Genomic DNA, 14509 nt, shown 5'->3' on the forward strand with positions numbered 1-14509 from the left:
ACCTTCTGTGCTTCCCTTAAGAGATCTTCCAACCTCTTTTCTAGCCAACCATCTAACTTTTCTAATTTTCTAATTTTCTCCATATATCTGGCCAGGCATGAATGACAAAATTTATCTGTGCAGTAAGATCAGTCCAGTCACTGTGTCAGGGTCAACTCCTGAATATTGCCTTATATTTTTCCTCAGCTTTCTAACCGCTCTGTTGGGGTTTCTTCCCTCTTTTGCTGCTCATTGAAAGCCTTACAGGCATTTTGGTTACATGGAGCTGCTTCTTTGATGACTTTTGTAATCAATGTTCTCTATTCTTCCATGTCTTGCCTTCCCCCAGTGCTGTTGTGGTCCTGGTGGGGAGCACTATGGGCATCTTCAGATCCCCAGGAGGTCCTTGCACAGGCTTCCTTTCCCATATCCATATCTCAGCTGCTCGGATCATCTGTCTTTCTTCTGGTGTGAACAACATAATCATTAATGATTGCATCTCTTCCCACATATCAATATTGGGCCCCAGAAATTGATCTAACTGTTCCACTAATCCAGTGAGGTCCTCTAGTAATCCTTTCAATTATTTCTTGAACATTCTCATGTCAGAAGAACTGAGAGGTACAGTTACAAATCCAATTCATTCCCATATCCCCCCAGGGCTTCCTCCCTCAGGGGGTACAGTCCCAATGCTTGGCTCCCATCCTCTGATCTGCTTTCCTCTCTTTGTGCTACCCTGCTCCTGGTGTTCTGGCTAGGCCCATCAGGGCGTAGGGGAGGTGCAGTTGGGACTGCTGGAAGTGGGAGGGGGAACAGGTCTAACGGGTCCCACTCTGTATGTTCTGCTACCTTAAACATGCTCACCTTCGAGGGGGAGGTTTCCCCTTCCCAGCAAGCAGCACAGTCACTCTCCTCCTGATTGAGTGGTTCCTTAGCTCTTACATCATGTTTAATGCTCGGCATATCCATCCTTTGTCTGATCCATATCTCAGCCAGTAGACATGATCTCTCCTGATTTCCCTTCTGGTCCATTCCAATACGCAGTACTGAACCATTTTGCTCTCGTCCTTATCTTTGGTGTTGGGGTCATATTTCCACCGGGCTAGCTTCCTTCCTAGTGGGCTGTCTGGAGGGATGCCCCTTGGTTCCTCTTCAATCTCTGCGTCTTCCTTTGGGGATTCGCTACTCACCCATGATCCCATCATGACCAGTCAATCACAGGTCTGCCCCCAACAGAGCCTGCCTTTCCAAGCACAGGCCCTCCCAACTGAGCCCAGCTCCCTAAGAAGGGAGAGGGAAAGGGGAAAAAAAAGGAAACCTGGAAAGGAGGAAGGAGAAGGAAAGGGAAGAGAGAGAGGAAAAAGGGGAGAGAGGAAGAAAAGGGGAAGAGAGAGAAAAAACTAGAAAAAAGCTTTACCTCTCCTCCGAAGAAAACTCTGTGGTCCAGGGGCTTCCGTCCCCAGCCCACCCTGGCTCGGCAGCTCCGCCCTGACTCGCCATGGCATGTGAAGTGTTACGCTACTACAGGGTAACCCCACCTCAGCAAACCTCTCAGCAGTTGTCCCGTTTCCAGCCCGATCTCAGCTGGCTCCGGGAACCCTGGAGCTGGTTTTGCCCAAGAGCCATTCCCACCGAGCTCGGCCACTGCCAGTGCCACCAGTGCCCGGCCGCTGGCGCCTCCCCCAAAACTGCCGCCGGCTATCGCTGCTCAGCCAGCCTGGGATACCACAGCCCTGGCCGTGCCTCCCCCGACACCGCCGCTGGCTCGGTGTGCAAAACCCTACACAAACCCATCTCACGTGTCCCACTGGCCACGGGGGAAAATCCCCGCTTTCCTCTCCACCACGTGTGCTGCCATTCCCTACCAGAATAGCCCAGCGCTGGCTGTGCCTCCCCGAGACCACCACTGGCTCGGTGCCACAAAACCCTTCTCAAACTTCTCTGTCCTACGTGTCCCGCCGTCCACAGAGGAAAAACACCTCTGCTTTCCTCTTTATAATGATTCCTGCCGTTTCCTCCAACTGCCCAGCATCCTAAAACTCCAATGGACCAGGACGGGTTTGGTATGGAGTACTGGCTGGAGTTTGCTTTCCTATACCGAAATTACAGAGTCATTATCTGGCTAAAAAATAGTGCTCACCCCTTTTCTCTTTTCTTTATCCAGCCTCCTGCTGTCTCTGAGCTTCAGCCTGCAACCACCGGTGGCCCCAGGAGTATCTGAAGACTCCACCAAATTTGTGGCGTGGGTGCACTTCTTTTTGCAAACTCCTAGCACCACCGGGGAGAGATGTCTATCCCAGGAGAGCCCCCAAAAATTGTGAGAAATAGCTACTCACTTTCCATAGTTTAGGAAGGTTGATTAAACCTTATCAAATATACAACAGAAGACTGAATAAAGAAAAAAGGTTACGGCGCTGGGAGCAAAAGATTTTCGCTGCCATGTGCTCAGCCCCCTCACAATGGAGGTTTTACCCTTTTTAACCCTTTAACCCCTCCCAAAGTTGTGTCCATCAACCTCTTCTTTGCTGTCCAGTGGTGGAGATCTCTTCCTCGAATCCTGATTGGAGGTCAGATGTCGCCATAGTGACAAGCCAGCCCTCCCAGATGTCCCAACTCCCATTGTCCCTTGATAACCACGTGAGCAGGTACAACTATAAATCTATAAAACTTTTCTTATATATACATTATATATAATATAATATAATATAATATAATATAATATAATATAATATAATATAATATAATATAATATTAGATATACATATACACATTATATTAGTCCATTAATTGTGAGAGACAATCATCATATTACTCATCTATCACAGACACAAAGGAAGTTCTAATATAAACATTAATCCAAACTTGGCTGAAGGCAGAATAAGACCAGCTCCTGAAGGACAGAGCAGCTTTGAACTCCTTGCAGCTCAAAGCACCAAGCGGGTGGCTGGGAGGTGTGTGAGTGACCTGAGAGTGAGGGAAGGGAAATGCAGAGATCCCTGGAAGTGTTTCTGTGCAAACAGGCTGTGGGAAGGGCACTTGCAGACCTGCTCTGGGCCAGCTGTGAGGGTGGATCATCATCCCAACCTGCACTGGGCCATTGCAAGGGACTGTTGCCATGGACACTGCAGGGACCCCACTGCTGGCTTTGGCTGCCATGGCAACCCCCATCAGTTCAGGTTTCCTTGGAAACCAGCCCAAGGAGCCATTTCTGCAGCCAGGTTCCATGGCCCCTTGCCTGCAGAGCTGTTGCTGCCCTCGGCTGCCATGGCAACCCTGAGGACAAAGCGGTGCCAGGGCTGTTCCAGGTACAATTGCAGTGACACTGGTTGGTGCCACCAGCTGCCATGGCAATGGACACAGGGACCCGTTCCTTAGATTGGTGCCAAGGCAACCAATGCCCAGACCCGTTGTGATGGTTGGTGGCCATGGAAAGCTGCCCTGGGCCCCTTGCTCAGGGCTGGTGTCAGTGCCCAGAGCCAGAGGGGATCCCTTGCTGGGGGCTGTGCCATGGCCACCTGCCCTGTGCCGCGCTGGCCGCTCGGGCGCCAGGAACCAGCAGCCAAGGGCACTGCCAGGGCCAAAGGCCAGGTCAGCCAGACAGAAAGGGGCAGCGCTGGGCACTGTTTCCATGGCAACCGGCACTGGGGGGACACCTGGGTCACCTGGCCTGGCAGTTGCCATGGAAACCCCTGGCAGGCACTGAGGGCACAGCCCCTGGCACTGAGACACTGCTGGGCCGGGGGCTGAGCACAGCGCTGAGCACGCAGAGATGGTTTTGTTCTTGCTGAGCTGCAGCACAGCCAAGGCCTGTCCTGCCCCTCGTCCAGCCACGCTGGGGAGGGGCTGGGGCTGCGGGGGAGCTGGGCAGGGGACACAGCCAGGACAGGTGACCCCAACTGACCCCGGGCACAGCCCAGACCAGAGCACATCATGCTCAGGGTATGAAGGGGGGGAACAAGGAGGAAGGGGGAATTTTGGAGGGAGGGTTTTTGCCTTCCCAGGTAACACTCAGGCAAGAGGGGGCCCTGTTTCACCAGTGGGCAGGGTCACTACCAAAGACACAGACACCAACTGAAGGAATTGTGGCATTTATATCATGCACAGCTGCAAAGAATTACAAAAGGATAAGCTCAGCAAAGCACATCATCATTAGCAAAGAATTACAAAAGAAGCTCAGCAATCCATCAGAACTCATCATTACATTTTGATGACTAACCCCTTGGGGAAACACTAGAGGTGTTTGTGGCAGACAAAGATTCTGGCTGACTATCAAGGTACACCTTACAGACACCAGTAGTACTTTAGTGACACCGTTCTTCATTCATTTTTCTCAAACTCATTTGAGTTAGGAACAACAATTCTGTTGTCCATGGAGCTGGCACCATGTTAATTCCAGAATAATGCCCCAGGCCCTTTGCTGTTCAGCTTTACCATGCTGTCTGGGGCTAACAAGGCCTGGGGGGGCCCTTTCCCCTCTGGCTGGAAGGGGCCGGGTCCCAGTCCCTGAGGGGCACCCGGGCTCCTGGATGCAATTCCTGTGCAAGTCCCTCAGTGTCACAGCAGCCTTCCCATGGAGCCCCATGGATCAGAGCATTTCCCAAAGGGGCCCTTGGGGCAAACAGGGAGATTTGGTCTGGCAGCATGTGTAAAACAATATCCTGTCACATCTCCTTGTTCTCACACAGAACACTTGGCTGCAGGGACACATTCCCATTGTTCCTGCCCAGGTTTCAGGACTCAGAGTTGTCTTTCCCAGGAGCTGCTCCTTCAGCTGCCTCGGGAGGGCCATTTGGCCTCTGGACCCACACTCGGGCTCCATTATTAGGGCTGCTGGATCCAAACCCTTTATCTCCACAAACGGTGGTGACTGCAGGTGGATCTCCTTTTTTCACAATCCTTCTTAACATTGCAATATTGATAATTGTGCTACCCTGTCATGGGGTTGACTAATCCAATCCTGGTCACTATTGTTTAACACAATTCCTTTAATTTCTCCTGGATATCTGCATCAATTCCTCCTGCCATGACAGGAACACTTTGCAAGGCCAAGCTCGAGTGAGCAGTTATCAAATCAAAGTGTCCTGGAGGAATCTGAATTCCTGTTTCAGTATTGATAGCTCTCATTTGCTTTGAATTTATCCAAACTAATTCCAGTGCATGAAGGCCCAGCCCTGCAGCCTCTGGGCTGGCCCTGCCAGGGGCCATCACAGCCAGAACAATTTCCCAGGCAGCCCAAGTCTCACTGCCCATGGCTGGATTTGCAAATTGGGGGCAGCTGTGCACAGCCAGGGGGTTTCCATTTCCCCATGGGCCATTGTTAAGGGCATGGAGCACATCTGGGAGATGGGTTCTCCATGGGCAAAGGTTCCCATCTCCTCATTTTTTTCAGCTGCTCTTTTAACAACCCCTTCACCCTTTCAACAAATCCTGCAGCTTGTGCATAGTCTGGTACATGAAAATCCCTGCAGGCTTAATCACTGTATTTTTCACAGTAACAGACAAAGCACTCTGCATCACAGTATCAGCAAACCCTGTAAAAACAGCCAATTTCCTCCCTTCCTCCTTTTTTCACTGTATACAGTCTCACAAAGTTGACCACTGACATTAGGGCACTGGCCAATCCTGTTCTGTAGGGTATTTAGTGTTACATCTCTGAGCAGACAAAGCTACCAAATTTGTATTGTCAGCACTACTTCACATTATTATAATTTTATATGTAGTATACATATTGATATAGATAGACAGACCTAGACATACATATAAAAATATATCAAAATATATATATGAGGATCTTATTATACAATAAATACATATATCGTTATTTATTATTTTGATATTTCACTTGCACCAATCCATCTGAGCTCCAGATTGAAACCTTCACTTGCTCCATGTGGGAGCATTCCAACAACAGGTTTTCCTTCTGTTGCTCCTCTTTCCAATGTACTCTTAACGAATTCATCTTTGTCTGCCCAAACCCACAAGTTTTTTTCCTGTTCCATGTGCAATTTTTGGATGCATTTGAAGCCATCCAGGGGTGCAGCCTCTTTTACCCGACTGCCCCACTGCTCCCACGGGGCTCCCACCTCAGCCCACTCCAGAGCCAGGGAACTCCAGGGAAGGGCTTCCCATCTGGGAATTTCTGATGGCACTGATTCCTCACATTTACACTGAACAAGTGACATTTTTTGGGATCTGGCCAGACTGTGCCAGTTTTGTTTTACCAGTGGGCAGGGTCAGCACCAAAGACACAGACACCAACTGAAGGAATCAGTGTCATTTCCTGCAGCTCAAAGCAGCAAAGAATCACAACAGGAGCAGCTCAGCAATGCACCCAACCATCCCCACCAAAGATTGCCTGCAGTGATTGAGAAAGATCCAGCCCCAGTTACCCTCAGCCTTTACCATCCCCCAGACCCACACAGCAGCTGGGGAAGCTGTCACAGCCAAGGGCTGCAGAGCCACTCCTGGGCACTGGCAATTCCTGCAGGTGCCTCCAGCCACAGCTGAGGCTCCAACCCCGCTGGGAGAGGGCCCAGCTCTGACAGTGCTGAATGGACAAACTGACAGCACTGCTAGTGTGGCAACATCTGCTTTCATCCTCCTCTTGGCTCCCTCCCAAAGCCTGGCCAGGGCCCCAGGAGGAACCAAGGGAGGTGACTTTGACCATTCAGCCCCAAACAAGGCCAGATGTCAGATTTCATGGCCTTGTCTGGCTTCTAAATACACAAAGGTCAATACATGTTTCACTAATGAGCGGCTACATCTATCACAGTGCTAATGACCATGCCTATTTCATCAGGGAGCAGATACAATGATAACCTTTGGTTGGAAGGTTCATCCAGAGGCCACCTTGGGCTCAGGGCCTGCTGTTCAGGCCTCACTCAGGGCTGCTGTCCAGGCCTTGGCACTTCAGGGACGTGCTTTAGTGCTGGGCTTGGCACTGCTGGCTGAGCGGCTGCCCTGGGGGAGCTCAGAGGGCTTTTCCAACAGAAAGGATTCTGTGATTCCATGATTCTATCCACTGCATTCAGCTGGGTCCATGTTAGCAGCATTCATTTGCTCAGAAAGTCTCCTCTTGCCCAGCTCCTGTGGCCTGAGGCTTCAGCTCCTTCAGCTCCTGGTGCTGAGCTGCTCATGCTGAACGAGACGACTCGGAGAGAAGAGCACAGTCCATGCAATTCCTTCTGGGACACGGAGAGGGGAGGCTGTGCAAACAGGAGCATTGTTTGCTGTGGCCTCCTCTCTGCCCTTCACGCCTTTCAGCGCTTGGAACCAGCCAAGAGCTTTCTCCAAGAGTGCAATGGAGCAGCTGTTCCTGCTCCTGGCTCTGGCTCTCTCCAGTCTCTGCCCTTGCCTGCTTCTGTCCCTCGTGCTGTGCCCTCTGTTCCCCCAGGGCTGGCTGGCTGCTGCCCAGGACTGTGGCACTGGCACAGATCCAGTGCTCCAGAGCCTCCTTTCTGTGCCCTTGGAGCTGCCTGGGCACAGCAGCCTTTTCCATCTGCAAGCTCCCCATGGACAGGGAGTGCCCAGCTCCGTTCCTTGCACAGCCTCCAGGAGCCCAGGGCTGCCATCTCAAGTCCCTGCTGGCTCTGGGGGCTCCCAGGTGCCTCAGGCTGCTGTGACACCGCTGCACACGGGAGGGAACAGGGGCAGGGCTGTGCTGAAAGTCAGCTCCATCTGCTGCTGCTGCTGCTGCTGCTGCTGTGGGGTCATTTGTGCAGCCCTGGCCCAGAGTCAGGGATCACATCCTGCCAGTCTCTTCCAGCCCTGGCTGCTCAGAGTTTGGGCCTTGGAGCCTCAGGTGGGCAAAGGCAGCTGCTCCTGGTCCCTCTGTGTGCCCGTGTTCAGCAGTGCTGCTCCATCAGTCTGTGCCCAGCAACGGGGAAAAGCCTCAGCCCTGCAGGGCCAGGAGCTGCCGGGCTCTGCCTGAGCAGCTCAGCCAGCAGGAAGGGAGCTGCTCCACACGGGAACCAGGAGCAAAGGACATTCCTTTGATAGGACATGTTTTCTATTTAAAGGAAAAAAAAAGGAAAAAGGAAAAAAATAGGTAAATTGTAAAATATAAGAATAAAATCCAAGTGATAAAGAAAAAACATAACATAATGTTAGTGAAAAAAACAAAACATAAATGCAAAGTTACATTCTTTGCATTAAGAGGTAAATGATCTTTTTAAAAGAGAACTCAGTTATTTACATTGTAAATGTGCTGATGGCATGGATCCATCTTGCTGACTTCAGCACCCTTTTTTGTAAAGTTTTTGAGGTTGTTTCCAACATTGTTAATTTGTGGGTGAAGCAATGGGAAATTGCTTTGTGCCCTTCCAGCTCCAAGCAGGACTGGGAATGGAAACTCTGTCAAAGCCCAAATCCTTTAGAAGATGCCCTTCCTTCTCAGACTGGAAATGAGCTGCACATTCCCTAGAAACTGTCAGGGGTTTCTTAAAGACACAAAGTCCCACTTAGGGCTCTTTGCTCTGGTTTGGCAGGGCAGAAGGGCAATTCTCCATCCACCAGCTCCAGACTGCACTGCCTCAGGAGCACGGCCCACTCACCAGCTTTGGCCCACTCGTGGCACTGCTAGAGGAGGAAGAAAATGCAACTGCACAATTCCAGCCAATCAAGAAGGAAGAATGGGACAGACAAAACAGCCTGTGCAGATGCAGGCGTTCAGCTGGGACTGTGGAGAGTTTGGGTCCTTGCCAATTGGATGTGTGTCCCCAGCTGCAATCTCTGGGCCTGCAGCAGAGTCTCACTCAGCTGCCAAAGCAGAAAGCTCAGGCGCTGTGCTGGCAACGGGCTCGTCTGATGCAGAGCTGTCAGAGCAATGTGAGGGCAGAGCCAGCCCAGCTGGGCCCAGGGCTGAGCCCAGCAGAGCCCTGGCAGAGCCCAGAGCAGCCTCAGCAGCCGCAGAGCCCGGCTGCAAGGAGAGAAAGCAGAAACCGCCCGTCAGCTGAGGGCTCCTGGGCCCTTGTGCCAAGGCCTGCGGTGCCCAGGCCGTGCTGGCTGTGCCCAGAGCTGTGCCCAGAGCTGCCCATCCCTGCTGCCTTTGGCAGCAGAGCAGGAGGGCAGGACATGTGCCCAGCCTGCAGCCAGCCACGGCACATCCAGCCCTCAGCAGCTGCCCAGAGCCAAAAAGCAGCTGGGCAGCGACTGAAGAATTCATTGCATCTGCCCCAGCAAAGGGGGAACCTTTGGTGCCCGGCCAGGCCGTGCCAGGCCCAGATCTGGGAGCATCCCCCTGCCTGTGGACTCACCTGCAAATTGGGCCTGGAGCCTGGCTTTGAAGAAGGTGCCAGAATCCAAGTCCATCATCTTCAGCTGGCCAGGCCAAGGAAGAGACTGTCACCCTTGAGGTTGTCCTTGGTGTCTCCAGCAGCAGCCCCACCTGGTACAGCTTCTCCAGGGGCTCCTTCTCCTTCCTGGGGCCAGACCAGGCTGTCAGGGCTCTGCCCAGGGCCCCAGCCATCCATGAACCAGACAAACCAAACCAGGGGGGATGGTGGCCACCAGTGCTTGCCACACCAGGTCTCCAGCTCAGCTCCAGCCCAAGAGCTGCGTGTTCCCTTCTGCTGACCCCTGCTCAGAGCTACAGGCAGCACAAAACCAGCCTGGTTTGCTTTGCCACTGAGTGCCAAGAGATGTGTGGAGCTGGTACCTGCCAGGCCCCTGGATCCAACTGTGCACGTGGATCTCTCCCATCTTCTAGGGCAGAGGAACACCCTGCACCCAAGGATGACAGAAAAGCTCTTCTAAGGATGGCCTGTCTGAGGGTTGCATGGACAAACACCTCTTAATGATATCCTGGCACTCTGGGGAGAGAAACCAGAAAACACCAGTCAGTTGGAGAAGTTGCCCCCCTGTTCCTGTGCCCAGGCCATGCTGGGTGTGCCCAGAGCTGGGCCTAAACTTCCCCATGGATGCTCTGTTTGGAGGAGAGCAGGACCTGTGCCACCTCCTCAGCAGCTGCCAGAGCGGGATGCCCACGAGCCCGCTGCTGTCTCCCAGCACTGGCATTCCCCCCGTGCCCAGAGATGAGGATCCACCTTGAGAGAGCCATTGTGGGAACAAGATCCGCCCCCGGATGATCTCCTGGCCCCTCCTGAACGGGTGCTTGCCCATGACCAGGTGGCACAGCAGGAGGCCCAGGGACCAGATCGTCGCTGCCTCGCCGTGGTAGCGTTGGTGCTGGATCCACTCTGGTGGGCTGTAGGACAGGGTTCCTGTGGAACACAGACACAGCTCAGCAGGGGGATGCTGCTGCTCCCAGAGCCCGGCCCCAGCATCCCTGGCCATGTGGGGGCTGCCCCACAGGCACACGGGGTGAGCGCTGCCCTCTCGCCAGCACCTGGGACTTGTGTACAAACTCGGGACTGGAAAAGAAGCCACAGGTGCTGGAAGAGGGCAGCAGAAACCCTGGGAAGGCCCAACCATGACACACAAAGGAGAAACCCACCCACTGGTGGAGAAAACCCACTCCCCTCCCCACCTGCATGGCCCCCAAAAATGTTAATAAGCCAAGGCAAACAAGGGGAGCAGAGCAGTCCAAGCCCTTCCTTGCCTGCACACCAAACCATCCAGGGCACGGGGTCAGACCCCCCTCTCTGCTACGCCCATGGGGGTTTGTGTTGGGCTGGCTGCCCCAGCTCCAGCCCCAGCCCAGGCCACAGTGGGTGCTGAAGGCTGTCGGCAGGGCTGGCAGCTGGCCCCCTCACACCCCACCCAAATCAACTCGGCTCCAGCATCAATCCCATCCCGGCTGCAATAGGGGGAAGCCCCAGTGCTGCACCCAGGCTGGGCCATGAGATGCCCAGGAGCATCCCCTGGAGGGCTCACCTACAAACTGGGTGTAGGCTGTGTCTTGGAGGAAGGCGCCACAGCCAAAGTCGATCAGTTTCAGCTGCCCGCTGGCCAGGTCGAGCAGGATGTTCTCGGGCTTGATGTCCCTGTGCAGGACCCCGCAGGCGGTGCAGTGCCGCACGGCCTCCAGCACCTGGCGGAACAGCGTCCGCGCCTCCTCCTCCGGCAGGAACCCCCGCTCCGCCAGGAAACGCGAGAGCTCCTGGCACCGCTCCGGACGCTCCAGCACCAGCAGGAAGCTGTCGGGGAGCTCGAGCCACTCCAGGAGCTGAATGACAGCGGCACAGCCACGGGACACCTTGGCCAGCAGCACGATCTCCAGCGGCGCGCTGCTGCCGTCGGGCTGCGGGAGGAGCGCGGTGCCGTCAGTGGGGCTGAGGCCGTGCCGGGGCTCGGGGAGCCCTCAGCCAGCCCGGGATGCTCTGCACGCCCCGCTCAGCCCACGCCCGCTCTCCCCGCAGGGCTCCCGGCGGCTCCCACCCTGCCGGGCCCCGGCTCCTCGCCGCCCGGCCCGGCCCGGCTGCCGCCGCTGGCCCCGCTCACTCACCAGCTCGCCCCAGTGCCGGATGCGATCCCGCGGCACGCGTTTGATGGCCACCTGCGAGCGAGGGAGAGCAGCGGGTGAGCTCGGCGCCCTGCCCGCCGCGCTCCGAACTTCTCCTCCTTGTCCGCCTTCCCCTCCTCCTCCTCCTCCTCCCCCTCCGCCCGCCGCCGGCCCCGCCGCTCACCGGGGTGCCGTCGGAGAGCCGCGTGGCCGCGAAGACGCTGCCGAAGCCGCCGCGCCCCAGCAGCGAACCCAGGCGGTACCGCTCCTGCAGGGCCTCGTGCGCCTTCCCTGCGAGCGAGACGCGGCTGTCAGCGCTCGGCCCGGGGCCAGCAACGGCCCCCGGGCGCTCCCCGAGCGGCCCGGGCCGGGCATCCCCACCCGCCCCGGGCCCCGGCGGCGGAGCTCGGGCCGGGGAAGCCCCAGCGGAGGCGGCGGCAGCGGCCGCGCCGCCTGTGTCCTCCGCGGGCCCCGGGAGGAGCCGGGGCCGGGGACGGGGACGGGGCCGGGGCCGGGGCCGAGGCCGGGATCGGGACGGGACTTCAAGTCGGGTCCGGGGCCGGGCTCGGGCCAGGCGGAGCCGAAGGGCGGCGATGCCGCTCCCGCACCAGGCACTGACGCCCGCCCAGCAGCGCCACCGCCAGTACGGCCAGAGCCGGGCGGAGGCGAGAGCGCGGCGGGACGGGCGGGGCCGGGCACGGGGCAGCCCCGCCCGGGGCCGGGGGCGGGCCGGGGGCATGGCCCGGCCCAGCAGGGGAGAGGGAGGCGGGGAGAGGAGAGGGACGCCGGGCAAGGGACCCCGAGAGAAGGGTGCCCGACCGCGGGAAAGGGAGAGAAAGAAAAACAAAAACAGAAAGAAAAAGAGAAGGAATGTTGAAGCGTCTTTGCTTTTGCTGCCGCTGCTGCTGCCGCCGCTGCCGCCGCTGCAACTGAAGCACCGGGGCCGTTCGTCCCCGTGTCCGTTCCCCGCTCGCCCCACGAGCCCCACGTTCGAGCCCCGCGCGCCCCGGGCACAGCCCCTGAGTCTGTCCAAACACGGGAACTTTGCAGCCTTGAGCCCAGGGGCAGAGCCCTGACTCCTGCACACTGGCACAGCAATCCCCTCGCTTGCTGCTCTGCATTGGCCTGGCTGAGGGTCAAACACTGTCGGGCCACCTTCCCTTGCTGTAGGATTCCTACCTGACCCAAGCACTGCACTTACATCTCCAGTGTTGCCTTCCAGTAAAACCAGGGGAAGGAAAATGTGTGTGGCTCATGGTATTTTTGAGTGTCTAAAAATCACTAAGTCACTGATCTTAGAGGTGCGGTGCATCTGGAATTCCTGGGATGGAGAAGTAGTGCAACATGGAAAAGGGGAGCATAGAAATAAATAGAGGAAAAGATCTTGGATTGTTTCTTTCATTTTCATTTCCCTTCTGGAAAGCTGTTTCAGTTTTCCAGGAATCTTCTCCTGTCTCTCTTCCCAAGAATGTCTCATGGAGAACAAGGTCAAGCTTCTGTCCCAAGATTTGCCAGCAGGAAATTATGCCACTGGTGAAATTTTCATGATGACTGTTTGTGCTGGCTTAGGGCAAATTTGGGGAGGAAACCTCCAAAAGGGGTCTGTTTTGCAGAGATAGCCAAAAACTCCACAACTTTGTGTAAGTTGTAAACCCGGCATATTTATTATTACAGCGCGGGATGCATGCAGAGATTACTCTCCTTAAAAGACATGCGTGCCTCTGGGAACTTCAGGTCCCTTTTTATCCTCCTCTCAAATACATTTCCATAAAATTTCACAATAGGTTCATACATATTCATTTTTACAAATTTCGCGTGACATTTGCCACTAGTTCTTCTTTATCAGAAAGAATTCTTAGGTCAGGTGTACCTGCTTTCACAGCAGTCTCTCTGTCTCTCTTTATCACCCTCTGTCCCGTCCCCCCCTTATCTCTGTCCTTCACTGAATCAGTTTCCCTGAGCCTAGGCTTTGCAGTCAGGCTACATAGCTATGTTTTCTAACCACAGACTCAAAGATGTACATTTCACCTAAATCAAAATGGATTTCTACTCTGGAGAATTTCTACTCTGTCTCAGAAGCACTCCTCCCTCTGCCCCTCACACGCTGGCCCTGCCTGGCGTTCCTCATCCCTTTCCCCACTGCTCTCCTGCCCTTCCCCTCTGCTAGAAGGCGGACAAAGCTGCCTTGGACAGCAAAGTGGATTGCAGCCAGTGTGAAGAGAACATGGAGGAGCTGGATGAGAGGATGCAGGAGTTGCAGAGCCAGATTTCAGGCCAGGAGCAGCACTGGAACAGTACCCAGCAGCAGTTCAGCGATGCAATTGAAGACAAGGTGAGGGGTACCTCATCCCCACCACGAGGAACTGGCACCTTTGGGACTTGACAGCCTGAGGCAGCATCCCTCTGAGGATCCCCCTCCATGCTTTTCCCTGGAGAGCTCCATGTCACATCCTGGAGCAGCTGGCTGAGGCTGTGCACCTGTTCACAGCTGGATCGCCTGGAGCTGAAGACTTTCCGTAAACACCGGGAGGATTCCTGGAACAGGAACATGGAGGAACTTGAGGATAGGCTGTTGCGTGAAAATGCTGCTGGGATTAAGAAGTGACTGCAATGGAGATTCTGATGGCTTTGGGGACAGCGATGGCAACTGCTCCTGCCAGGCAGGGCTGTCACACACCCTGCCCTGAGCTGGGTCATGTCCTGCCCTCCTGGCCGTGCACACGGGGGAGCTTTGGTGCCAGAGAGGGGCTGAAAGCGCTGCAGGGGCTGCTTGGGATGGTGGCATGGGTGCCTGTGCCCTTCACCTGGCATCAGCCAGCACCTTGGGGATGGGGAGAAACAGGCTCAAGAGCCCACGGTTCACCCTGCAATGGCCGTGACCCTGTGCAGTGAGCTGCCCAGCAGCTGGCTGCTGCAGGGAGCTGCTGCCTGTGTGCTGCAGGGCTGTGGCCCCAGGAGCTCAGCCAGCCCTCTTCCCTCCCCCTCCTTAGGCAGCTGCCAGTCCCTTTCTCGTGCCTGTCCTGTGACCGCATGCTCAGCGTGCAGGTTCCTGGCCAGTGAGTAGCACCAGTGCCTCGGGGGCAGCGGGGCTGGCATGGGGGGAGATGGGTGCCAGCAGTGACCCGCTGT

The 14509-nt window shown here is 55.6% G+C and overlaps 1 protein-coding gene and 1 pseudogene across 1 annotated transcript in view; one reads left to right on the forward strand and one right to left on the reverse strand.

Annotated features, from left to right (window-relative positions):
• Window positions 1-14509, forward strand: part of LOC143692469 (uncharacterized) — a 279232-nt gene that overhangs the window by 227946 nt on the left and 36777 nt on the right. The window lies entirely within an intron of this gene.
• LOC143692407 (serine/threonine-protein kinase pim-1-like) lies at window positions 743-13093 on the reverse strand (annotated as a pseudogene).

The sequence above is a fragment of the Agelaius phoeniceus genome (assembly GCF_051311805.1).
Source record: "Agelaius phoeniceus isolate bAgePho1 chromosome W unlocalized genomic scaffold, bAgePho1.hap1 SUPER_W_unloc_1, whole genome shotgun sequence".
Lineage (NCBI taxonomy): Eukaryota > Metazoa > Chordata > Aves > Passeriformes > Icteridae > Agelaius > Agelaius phoeniceus.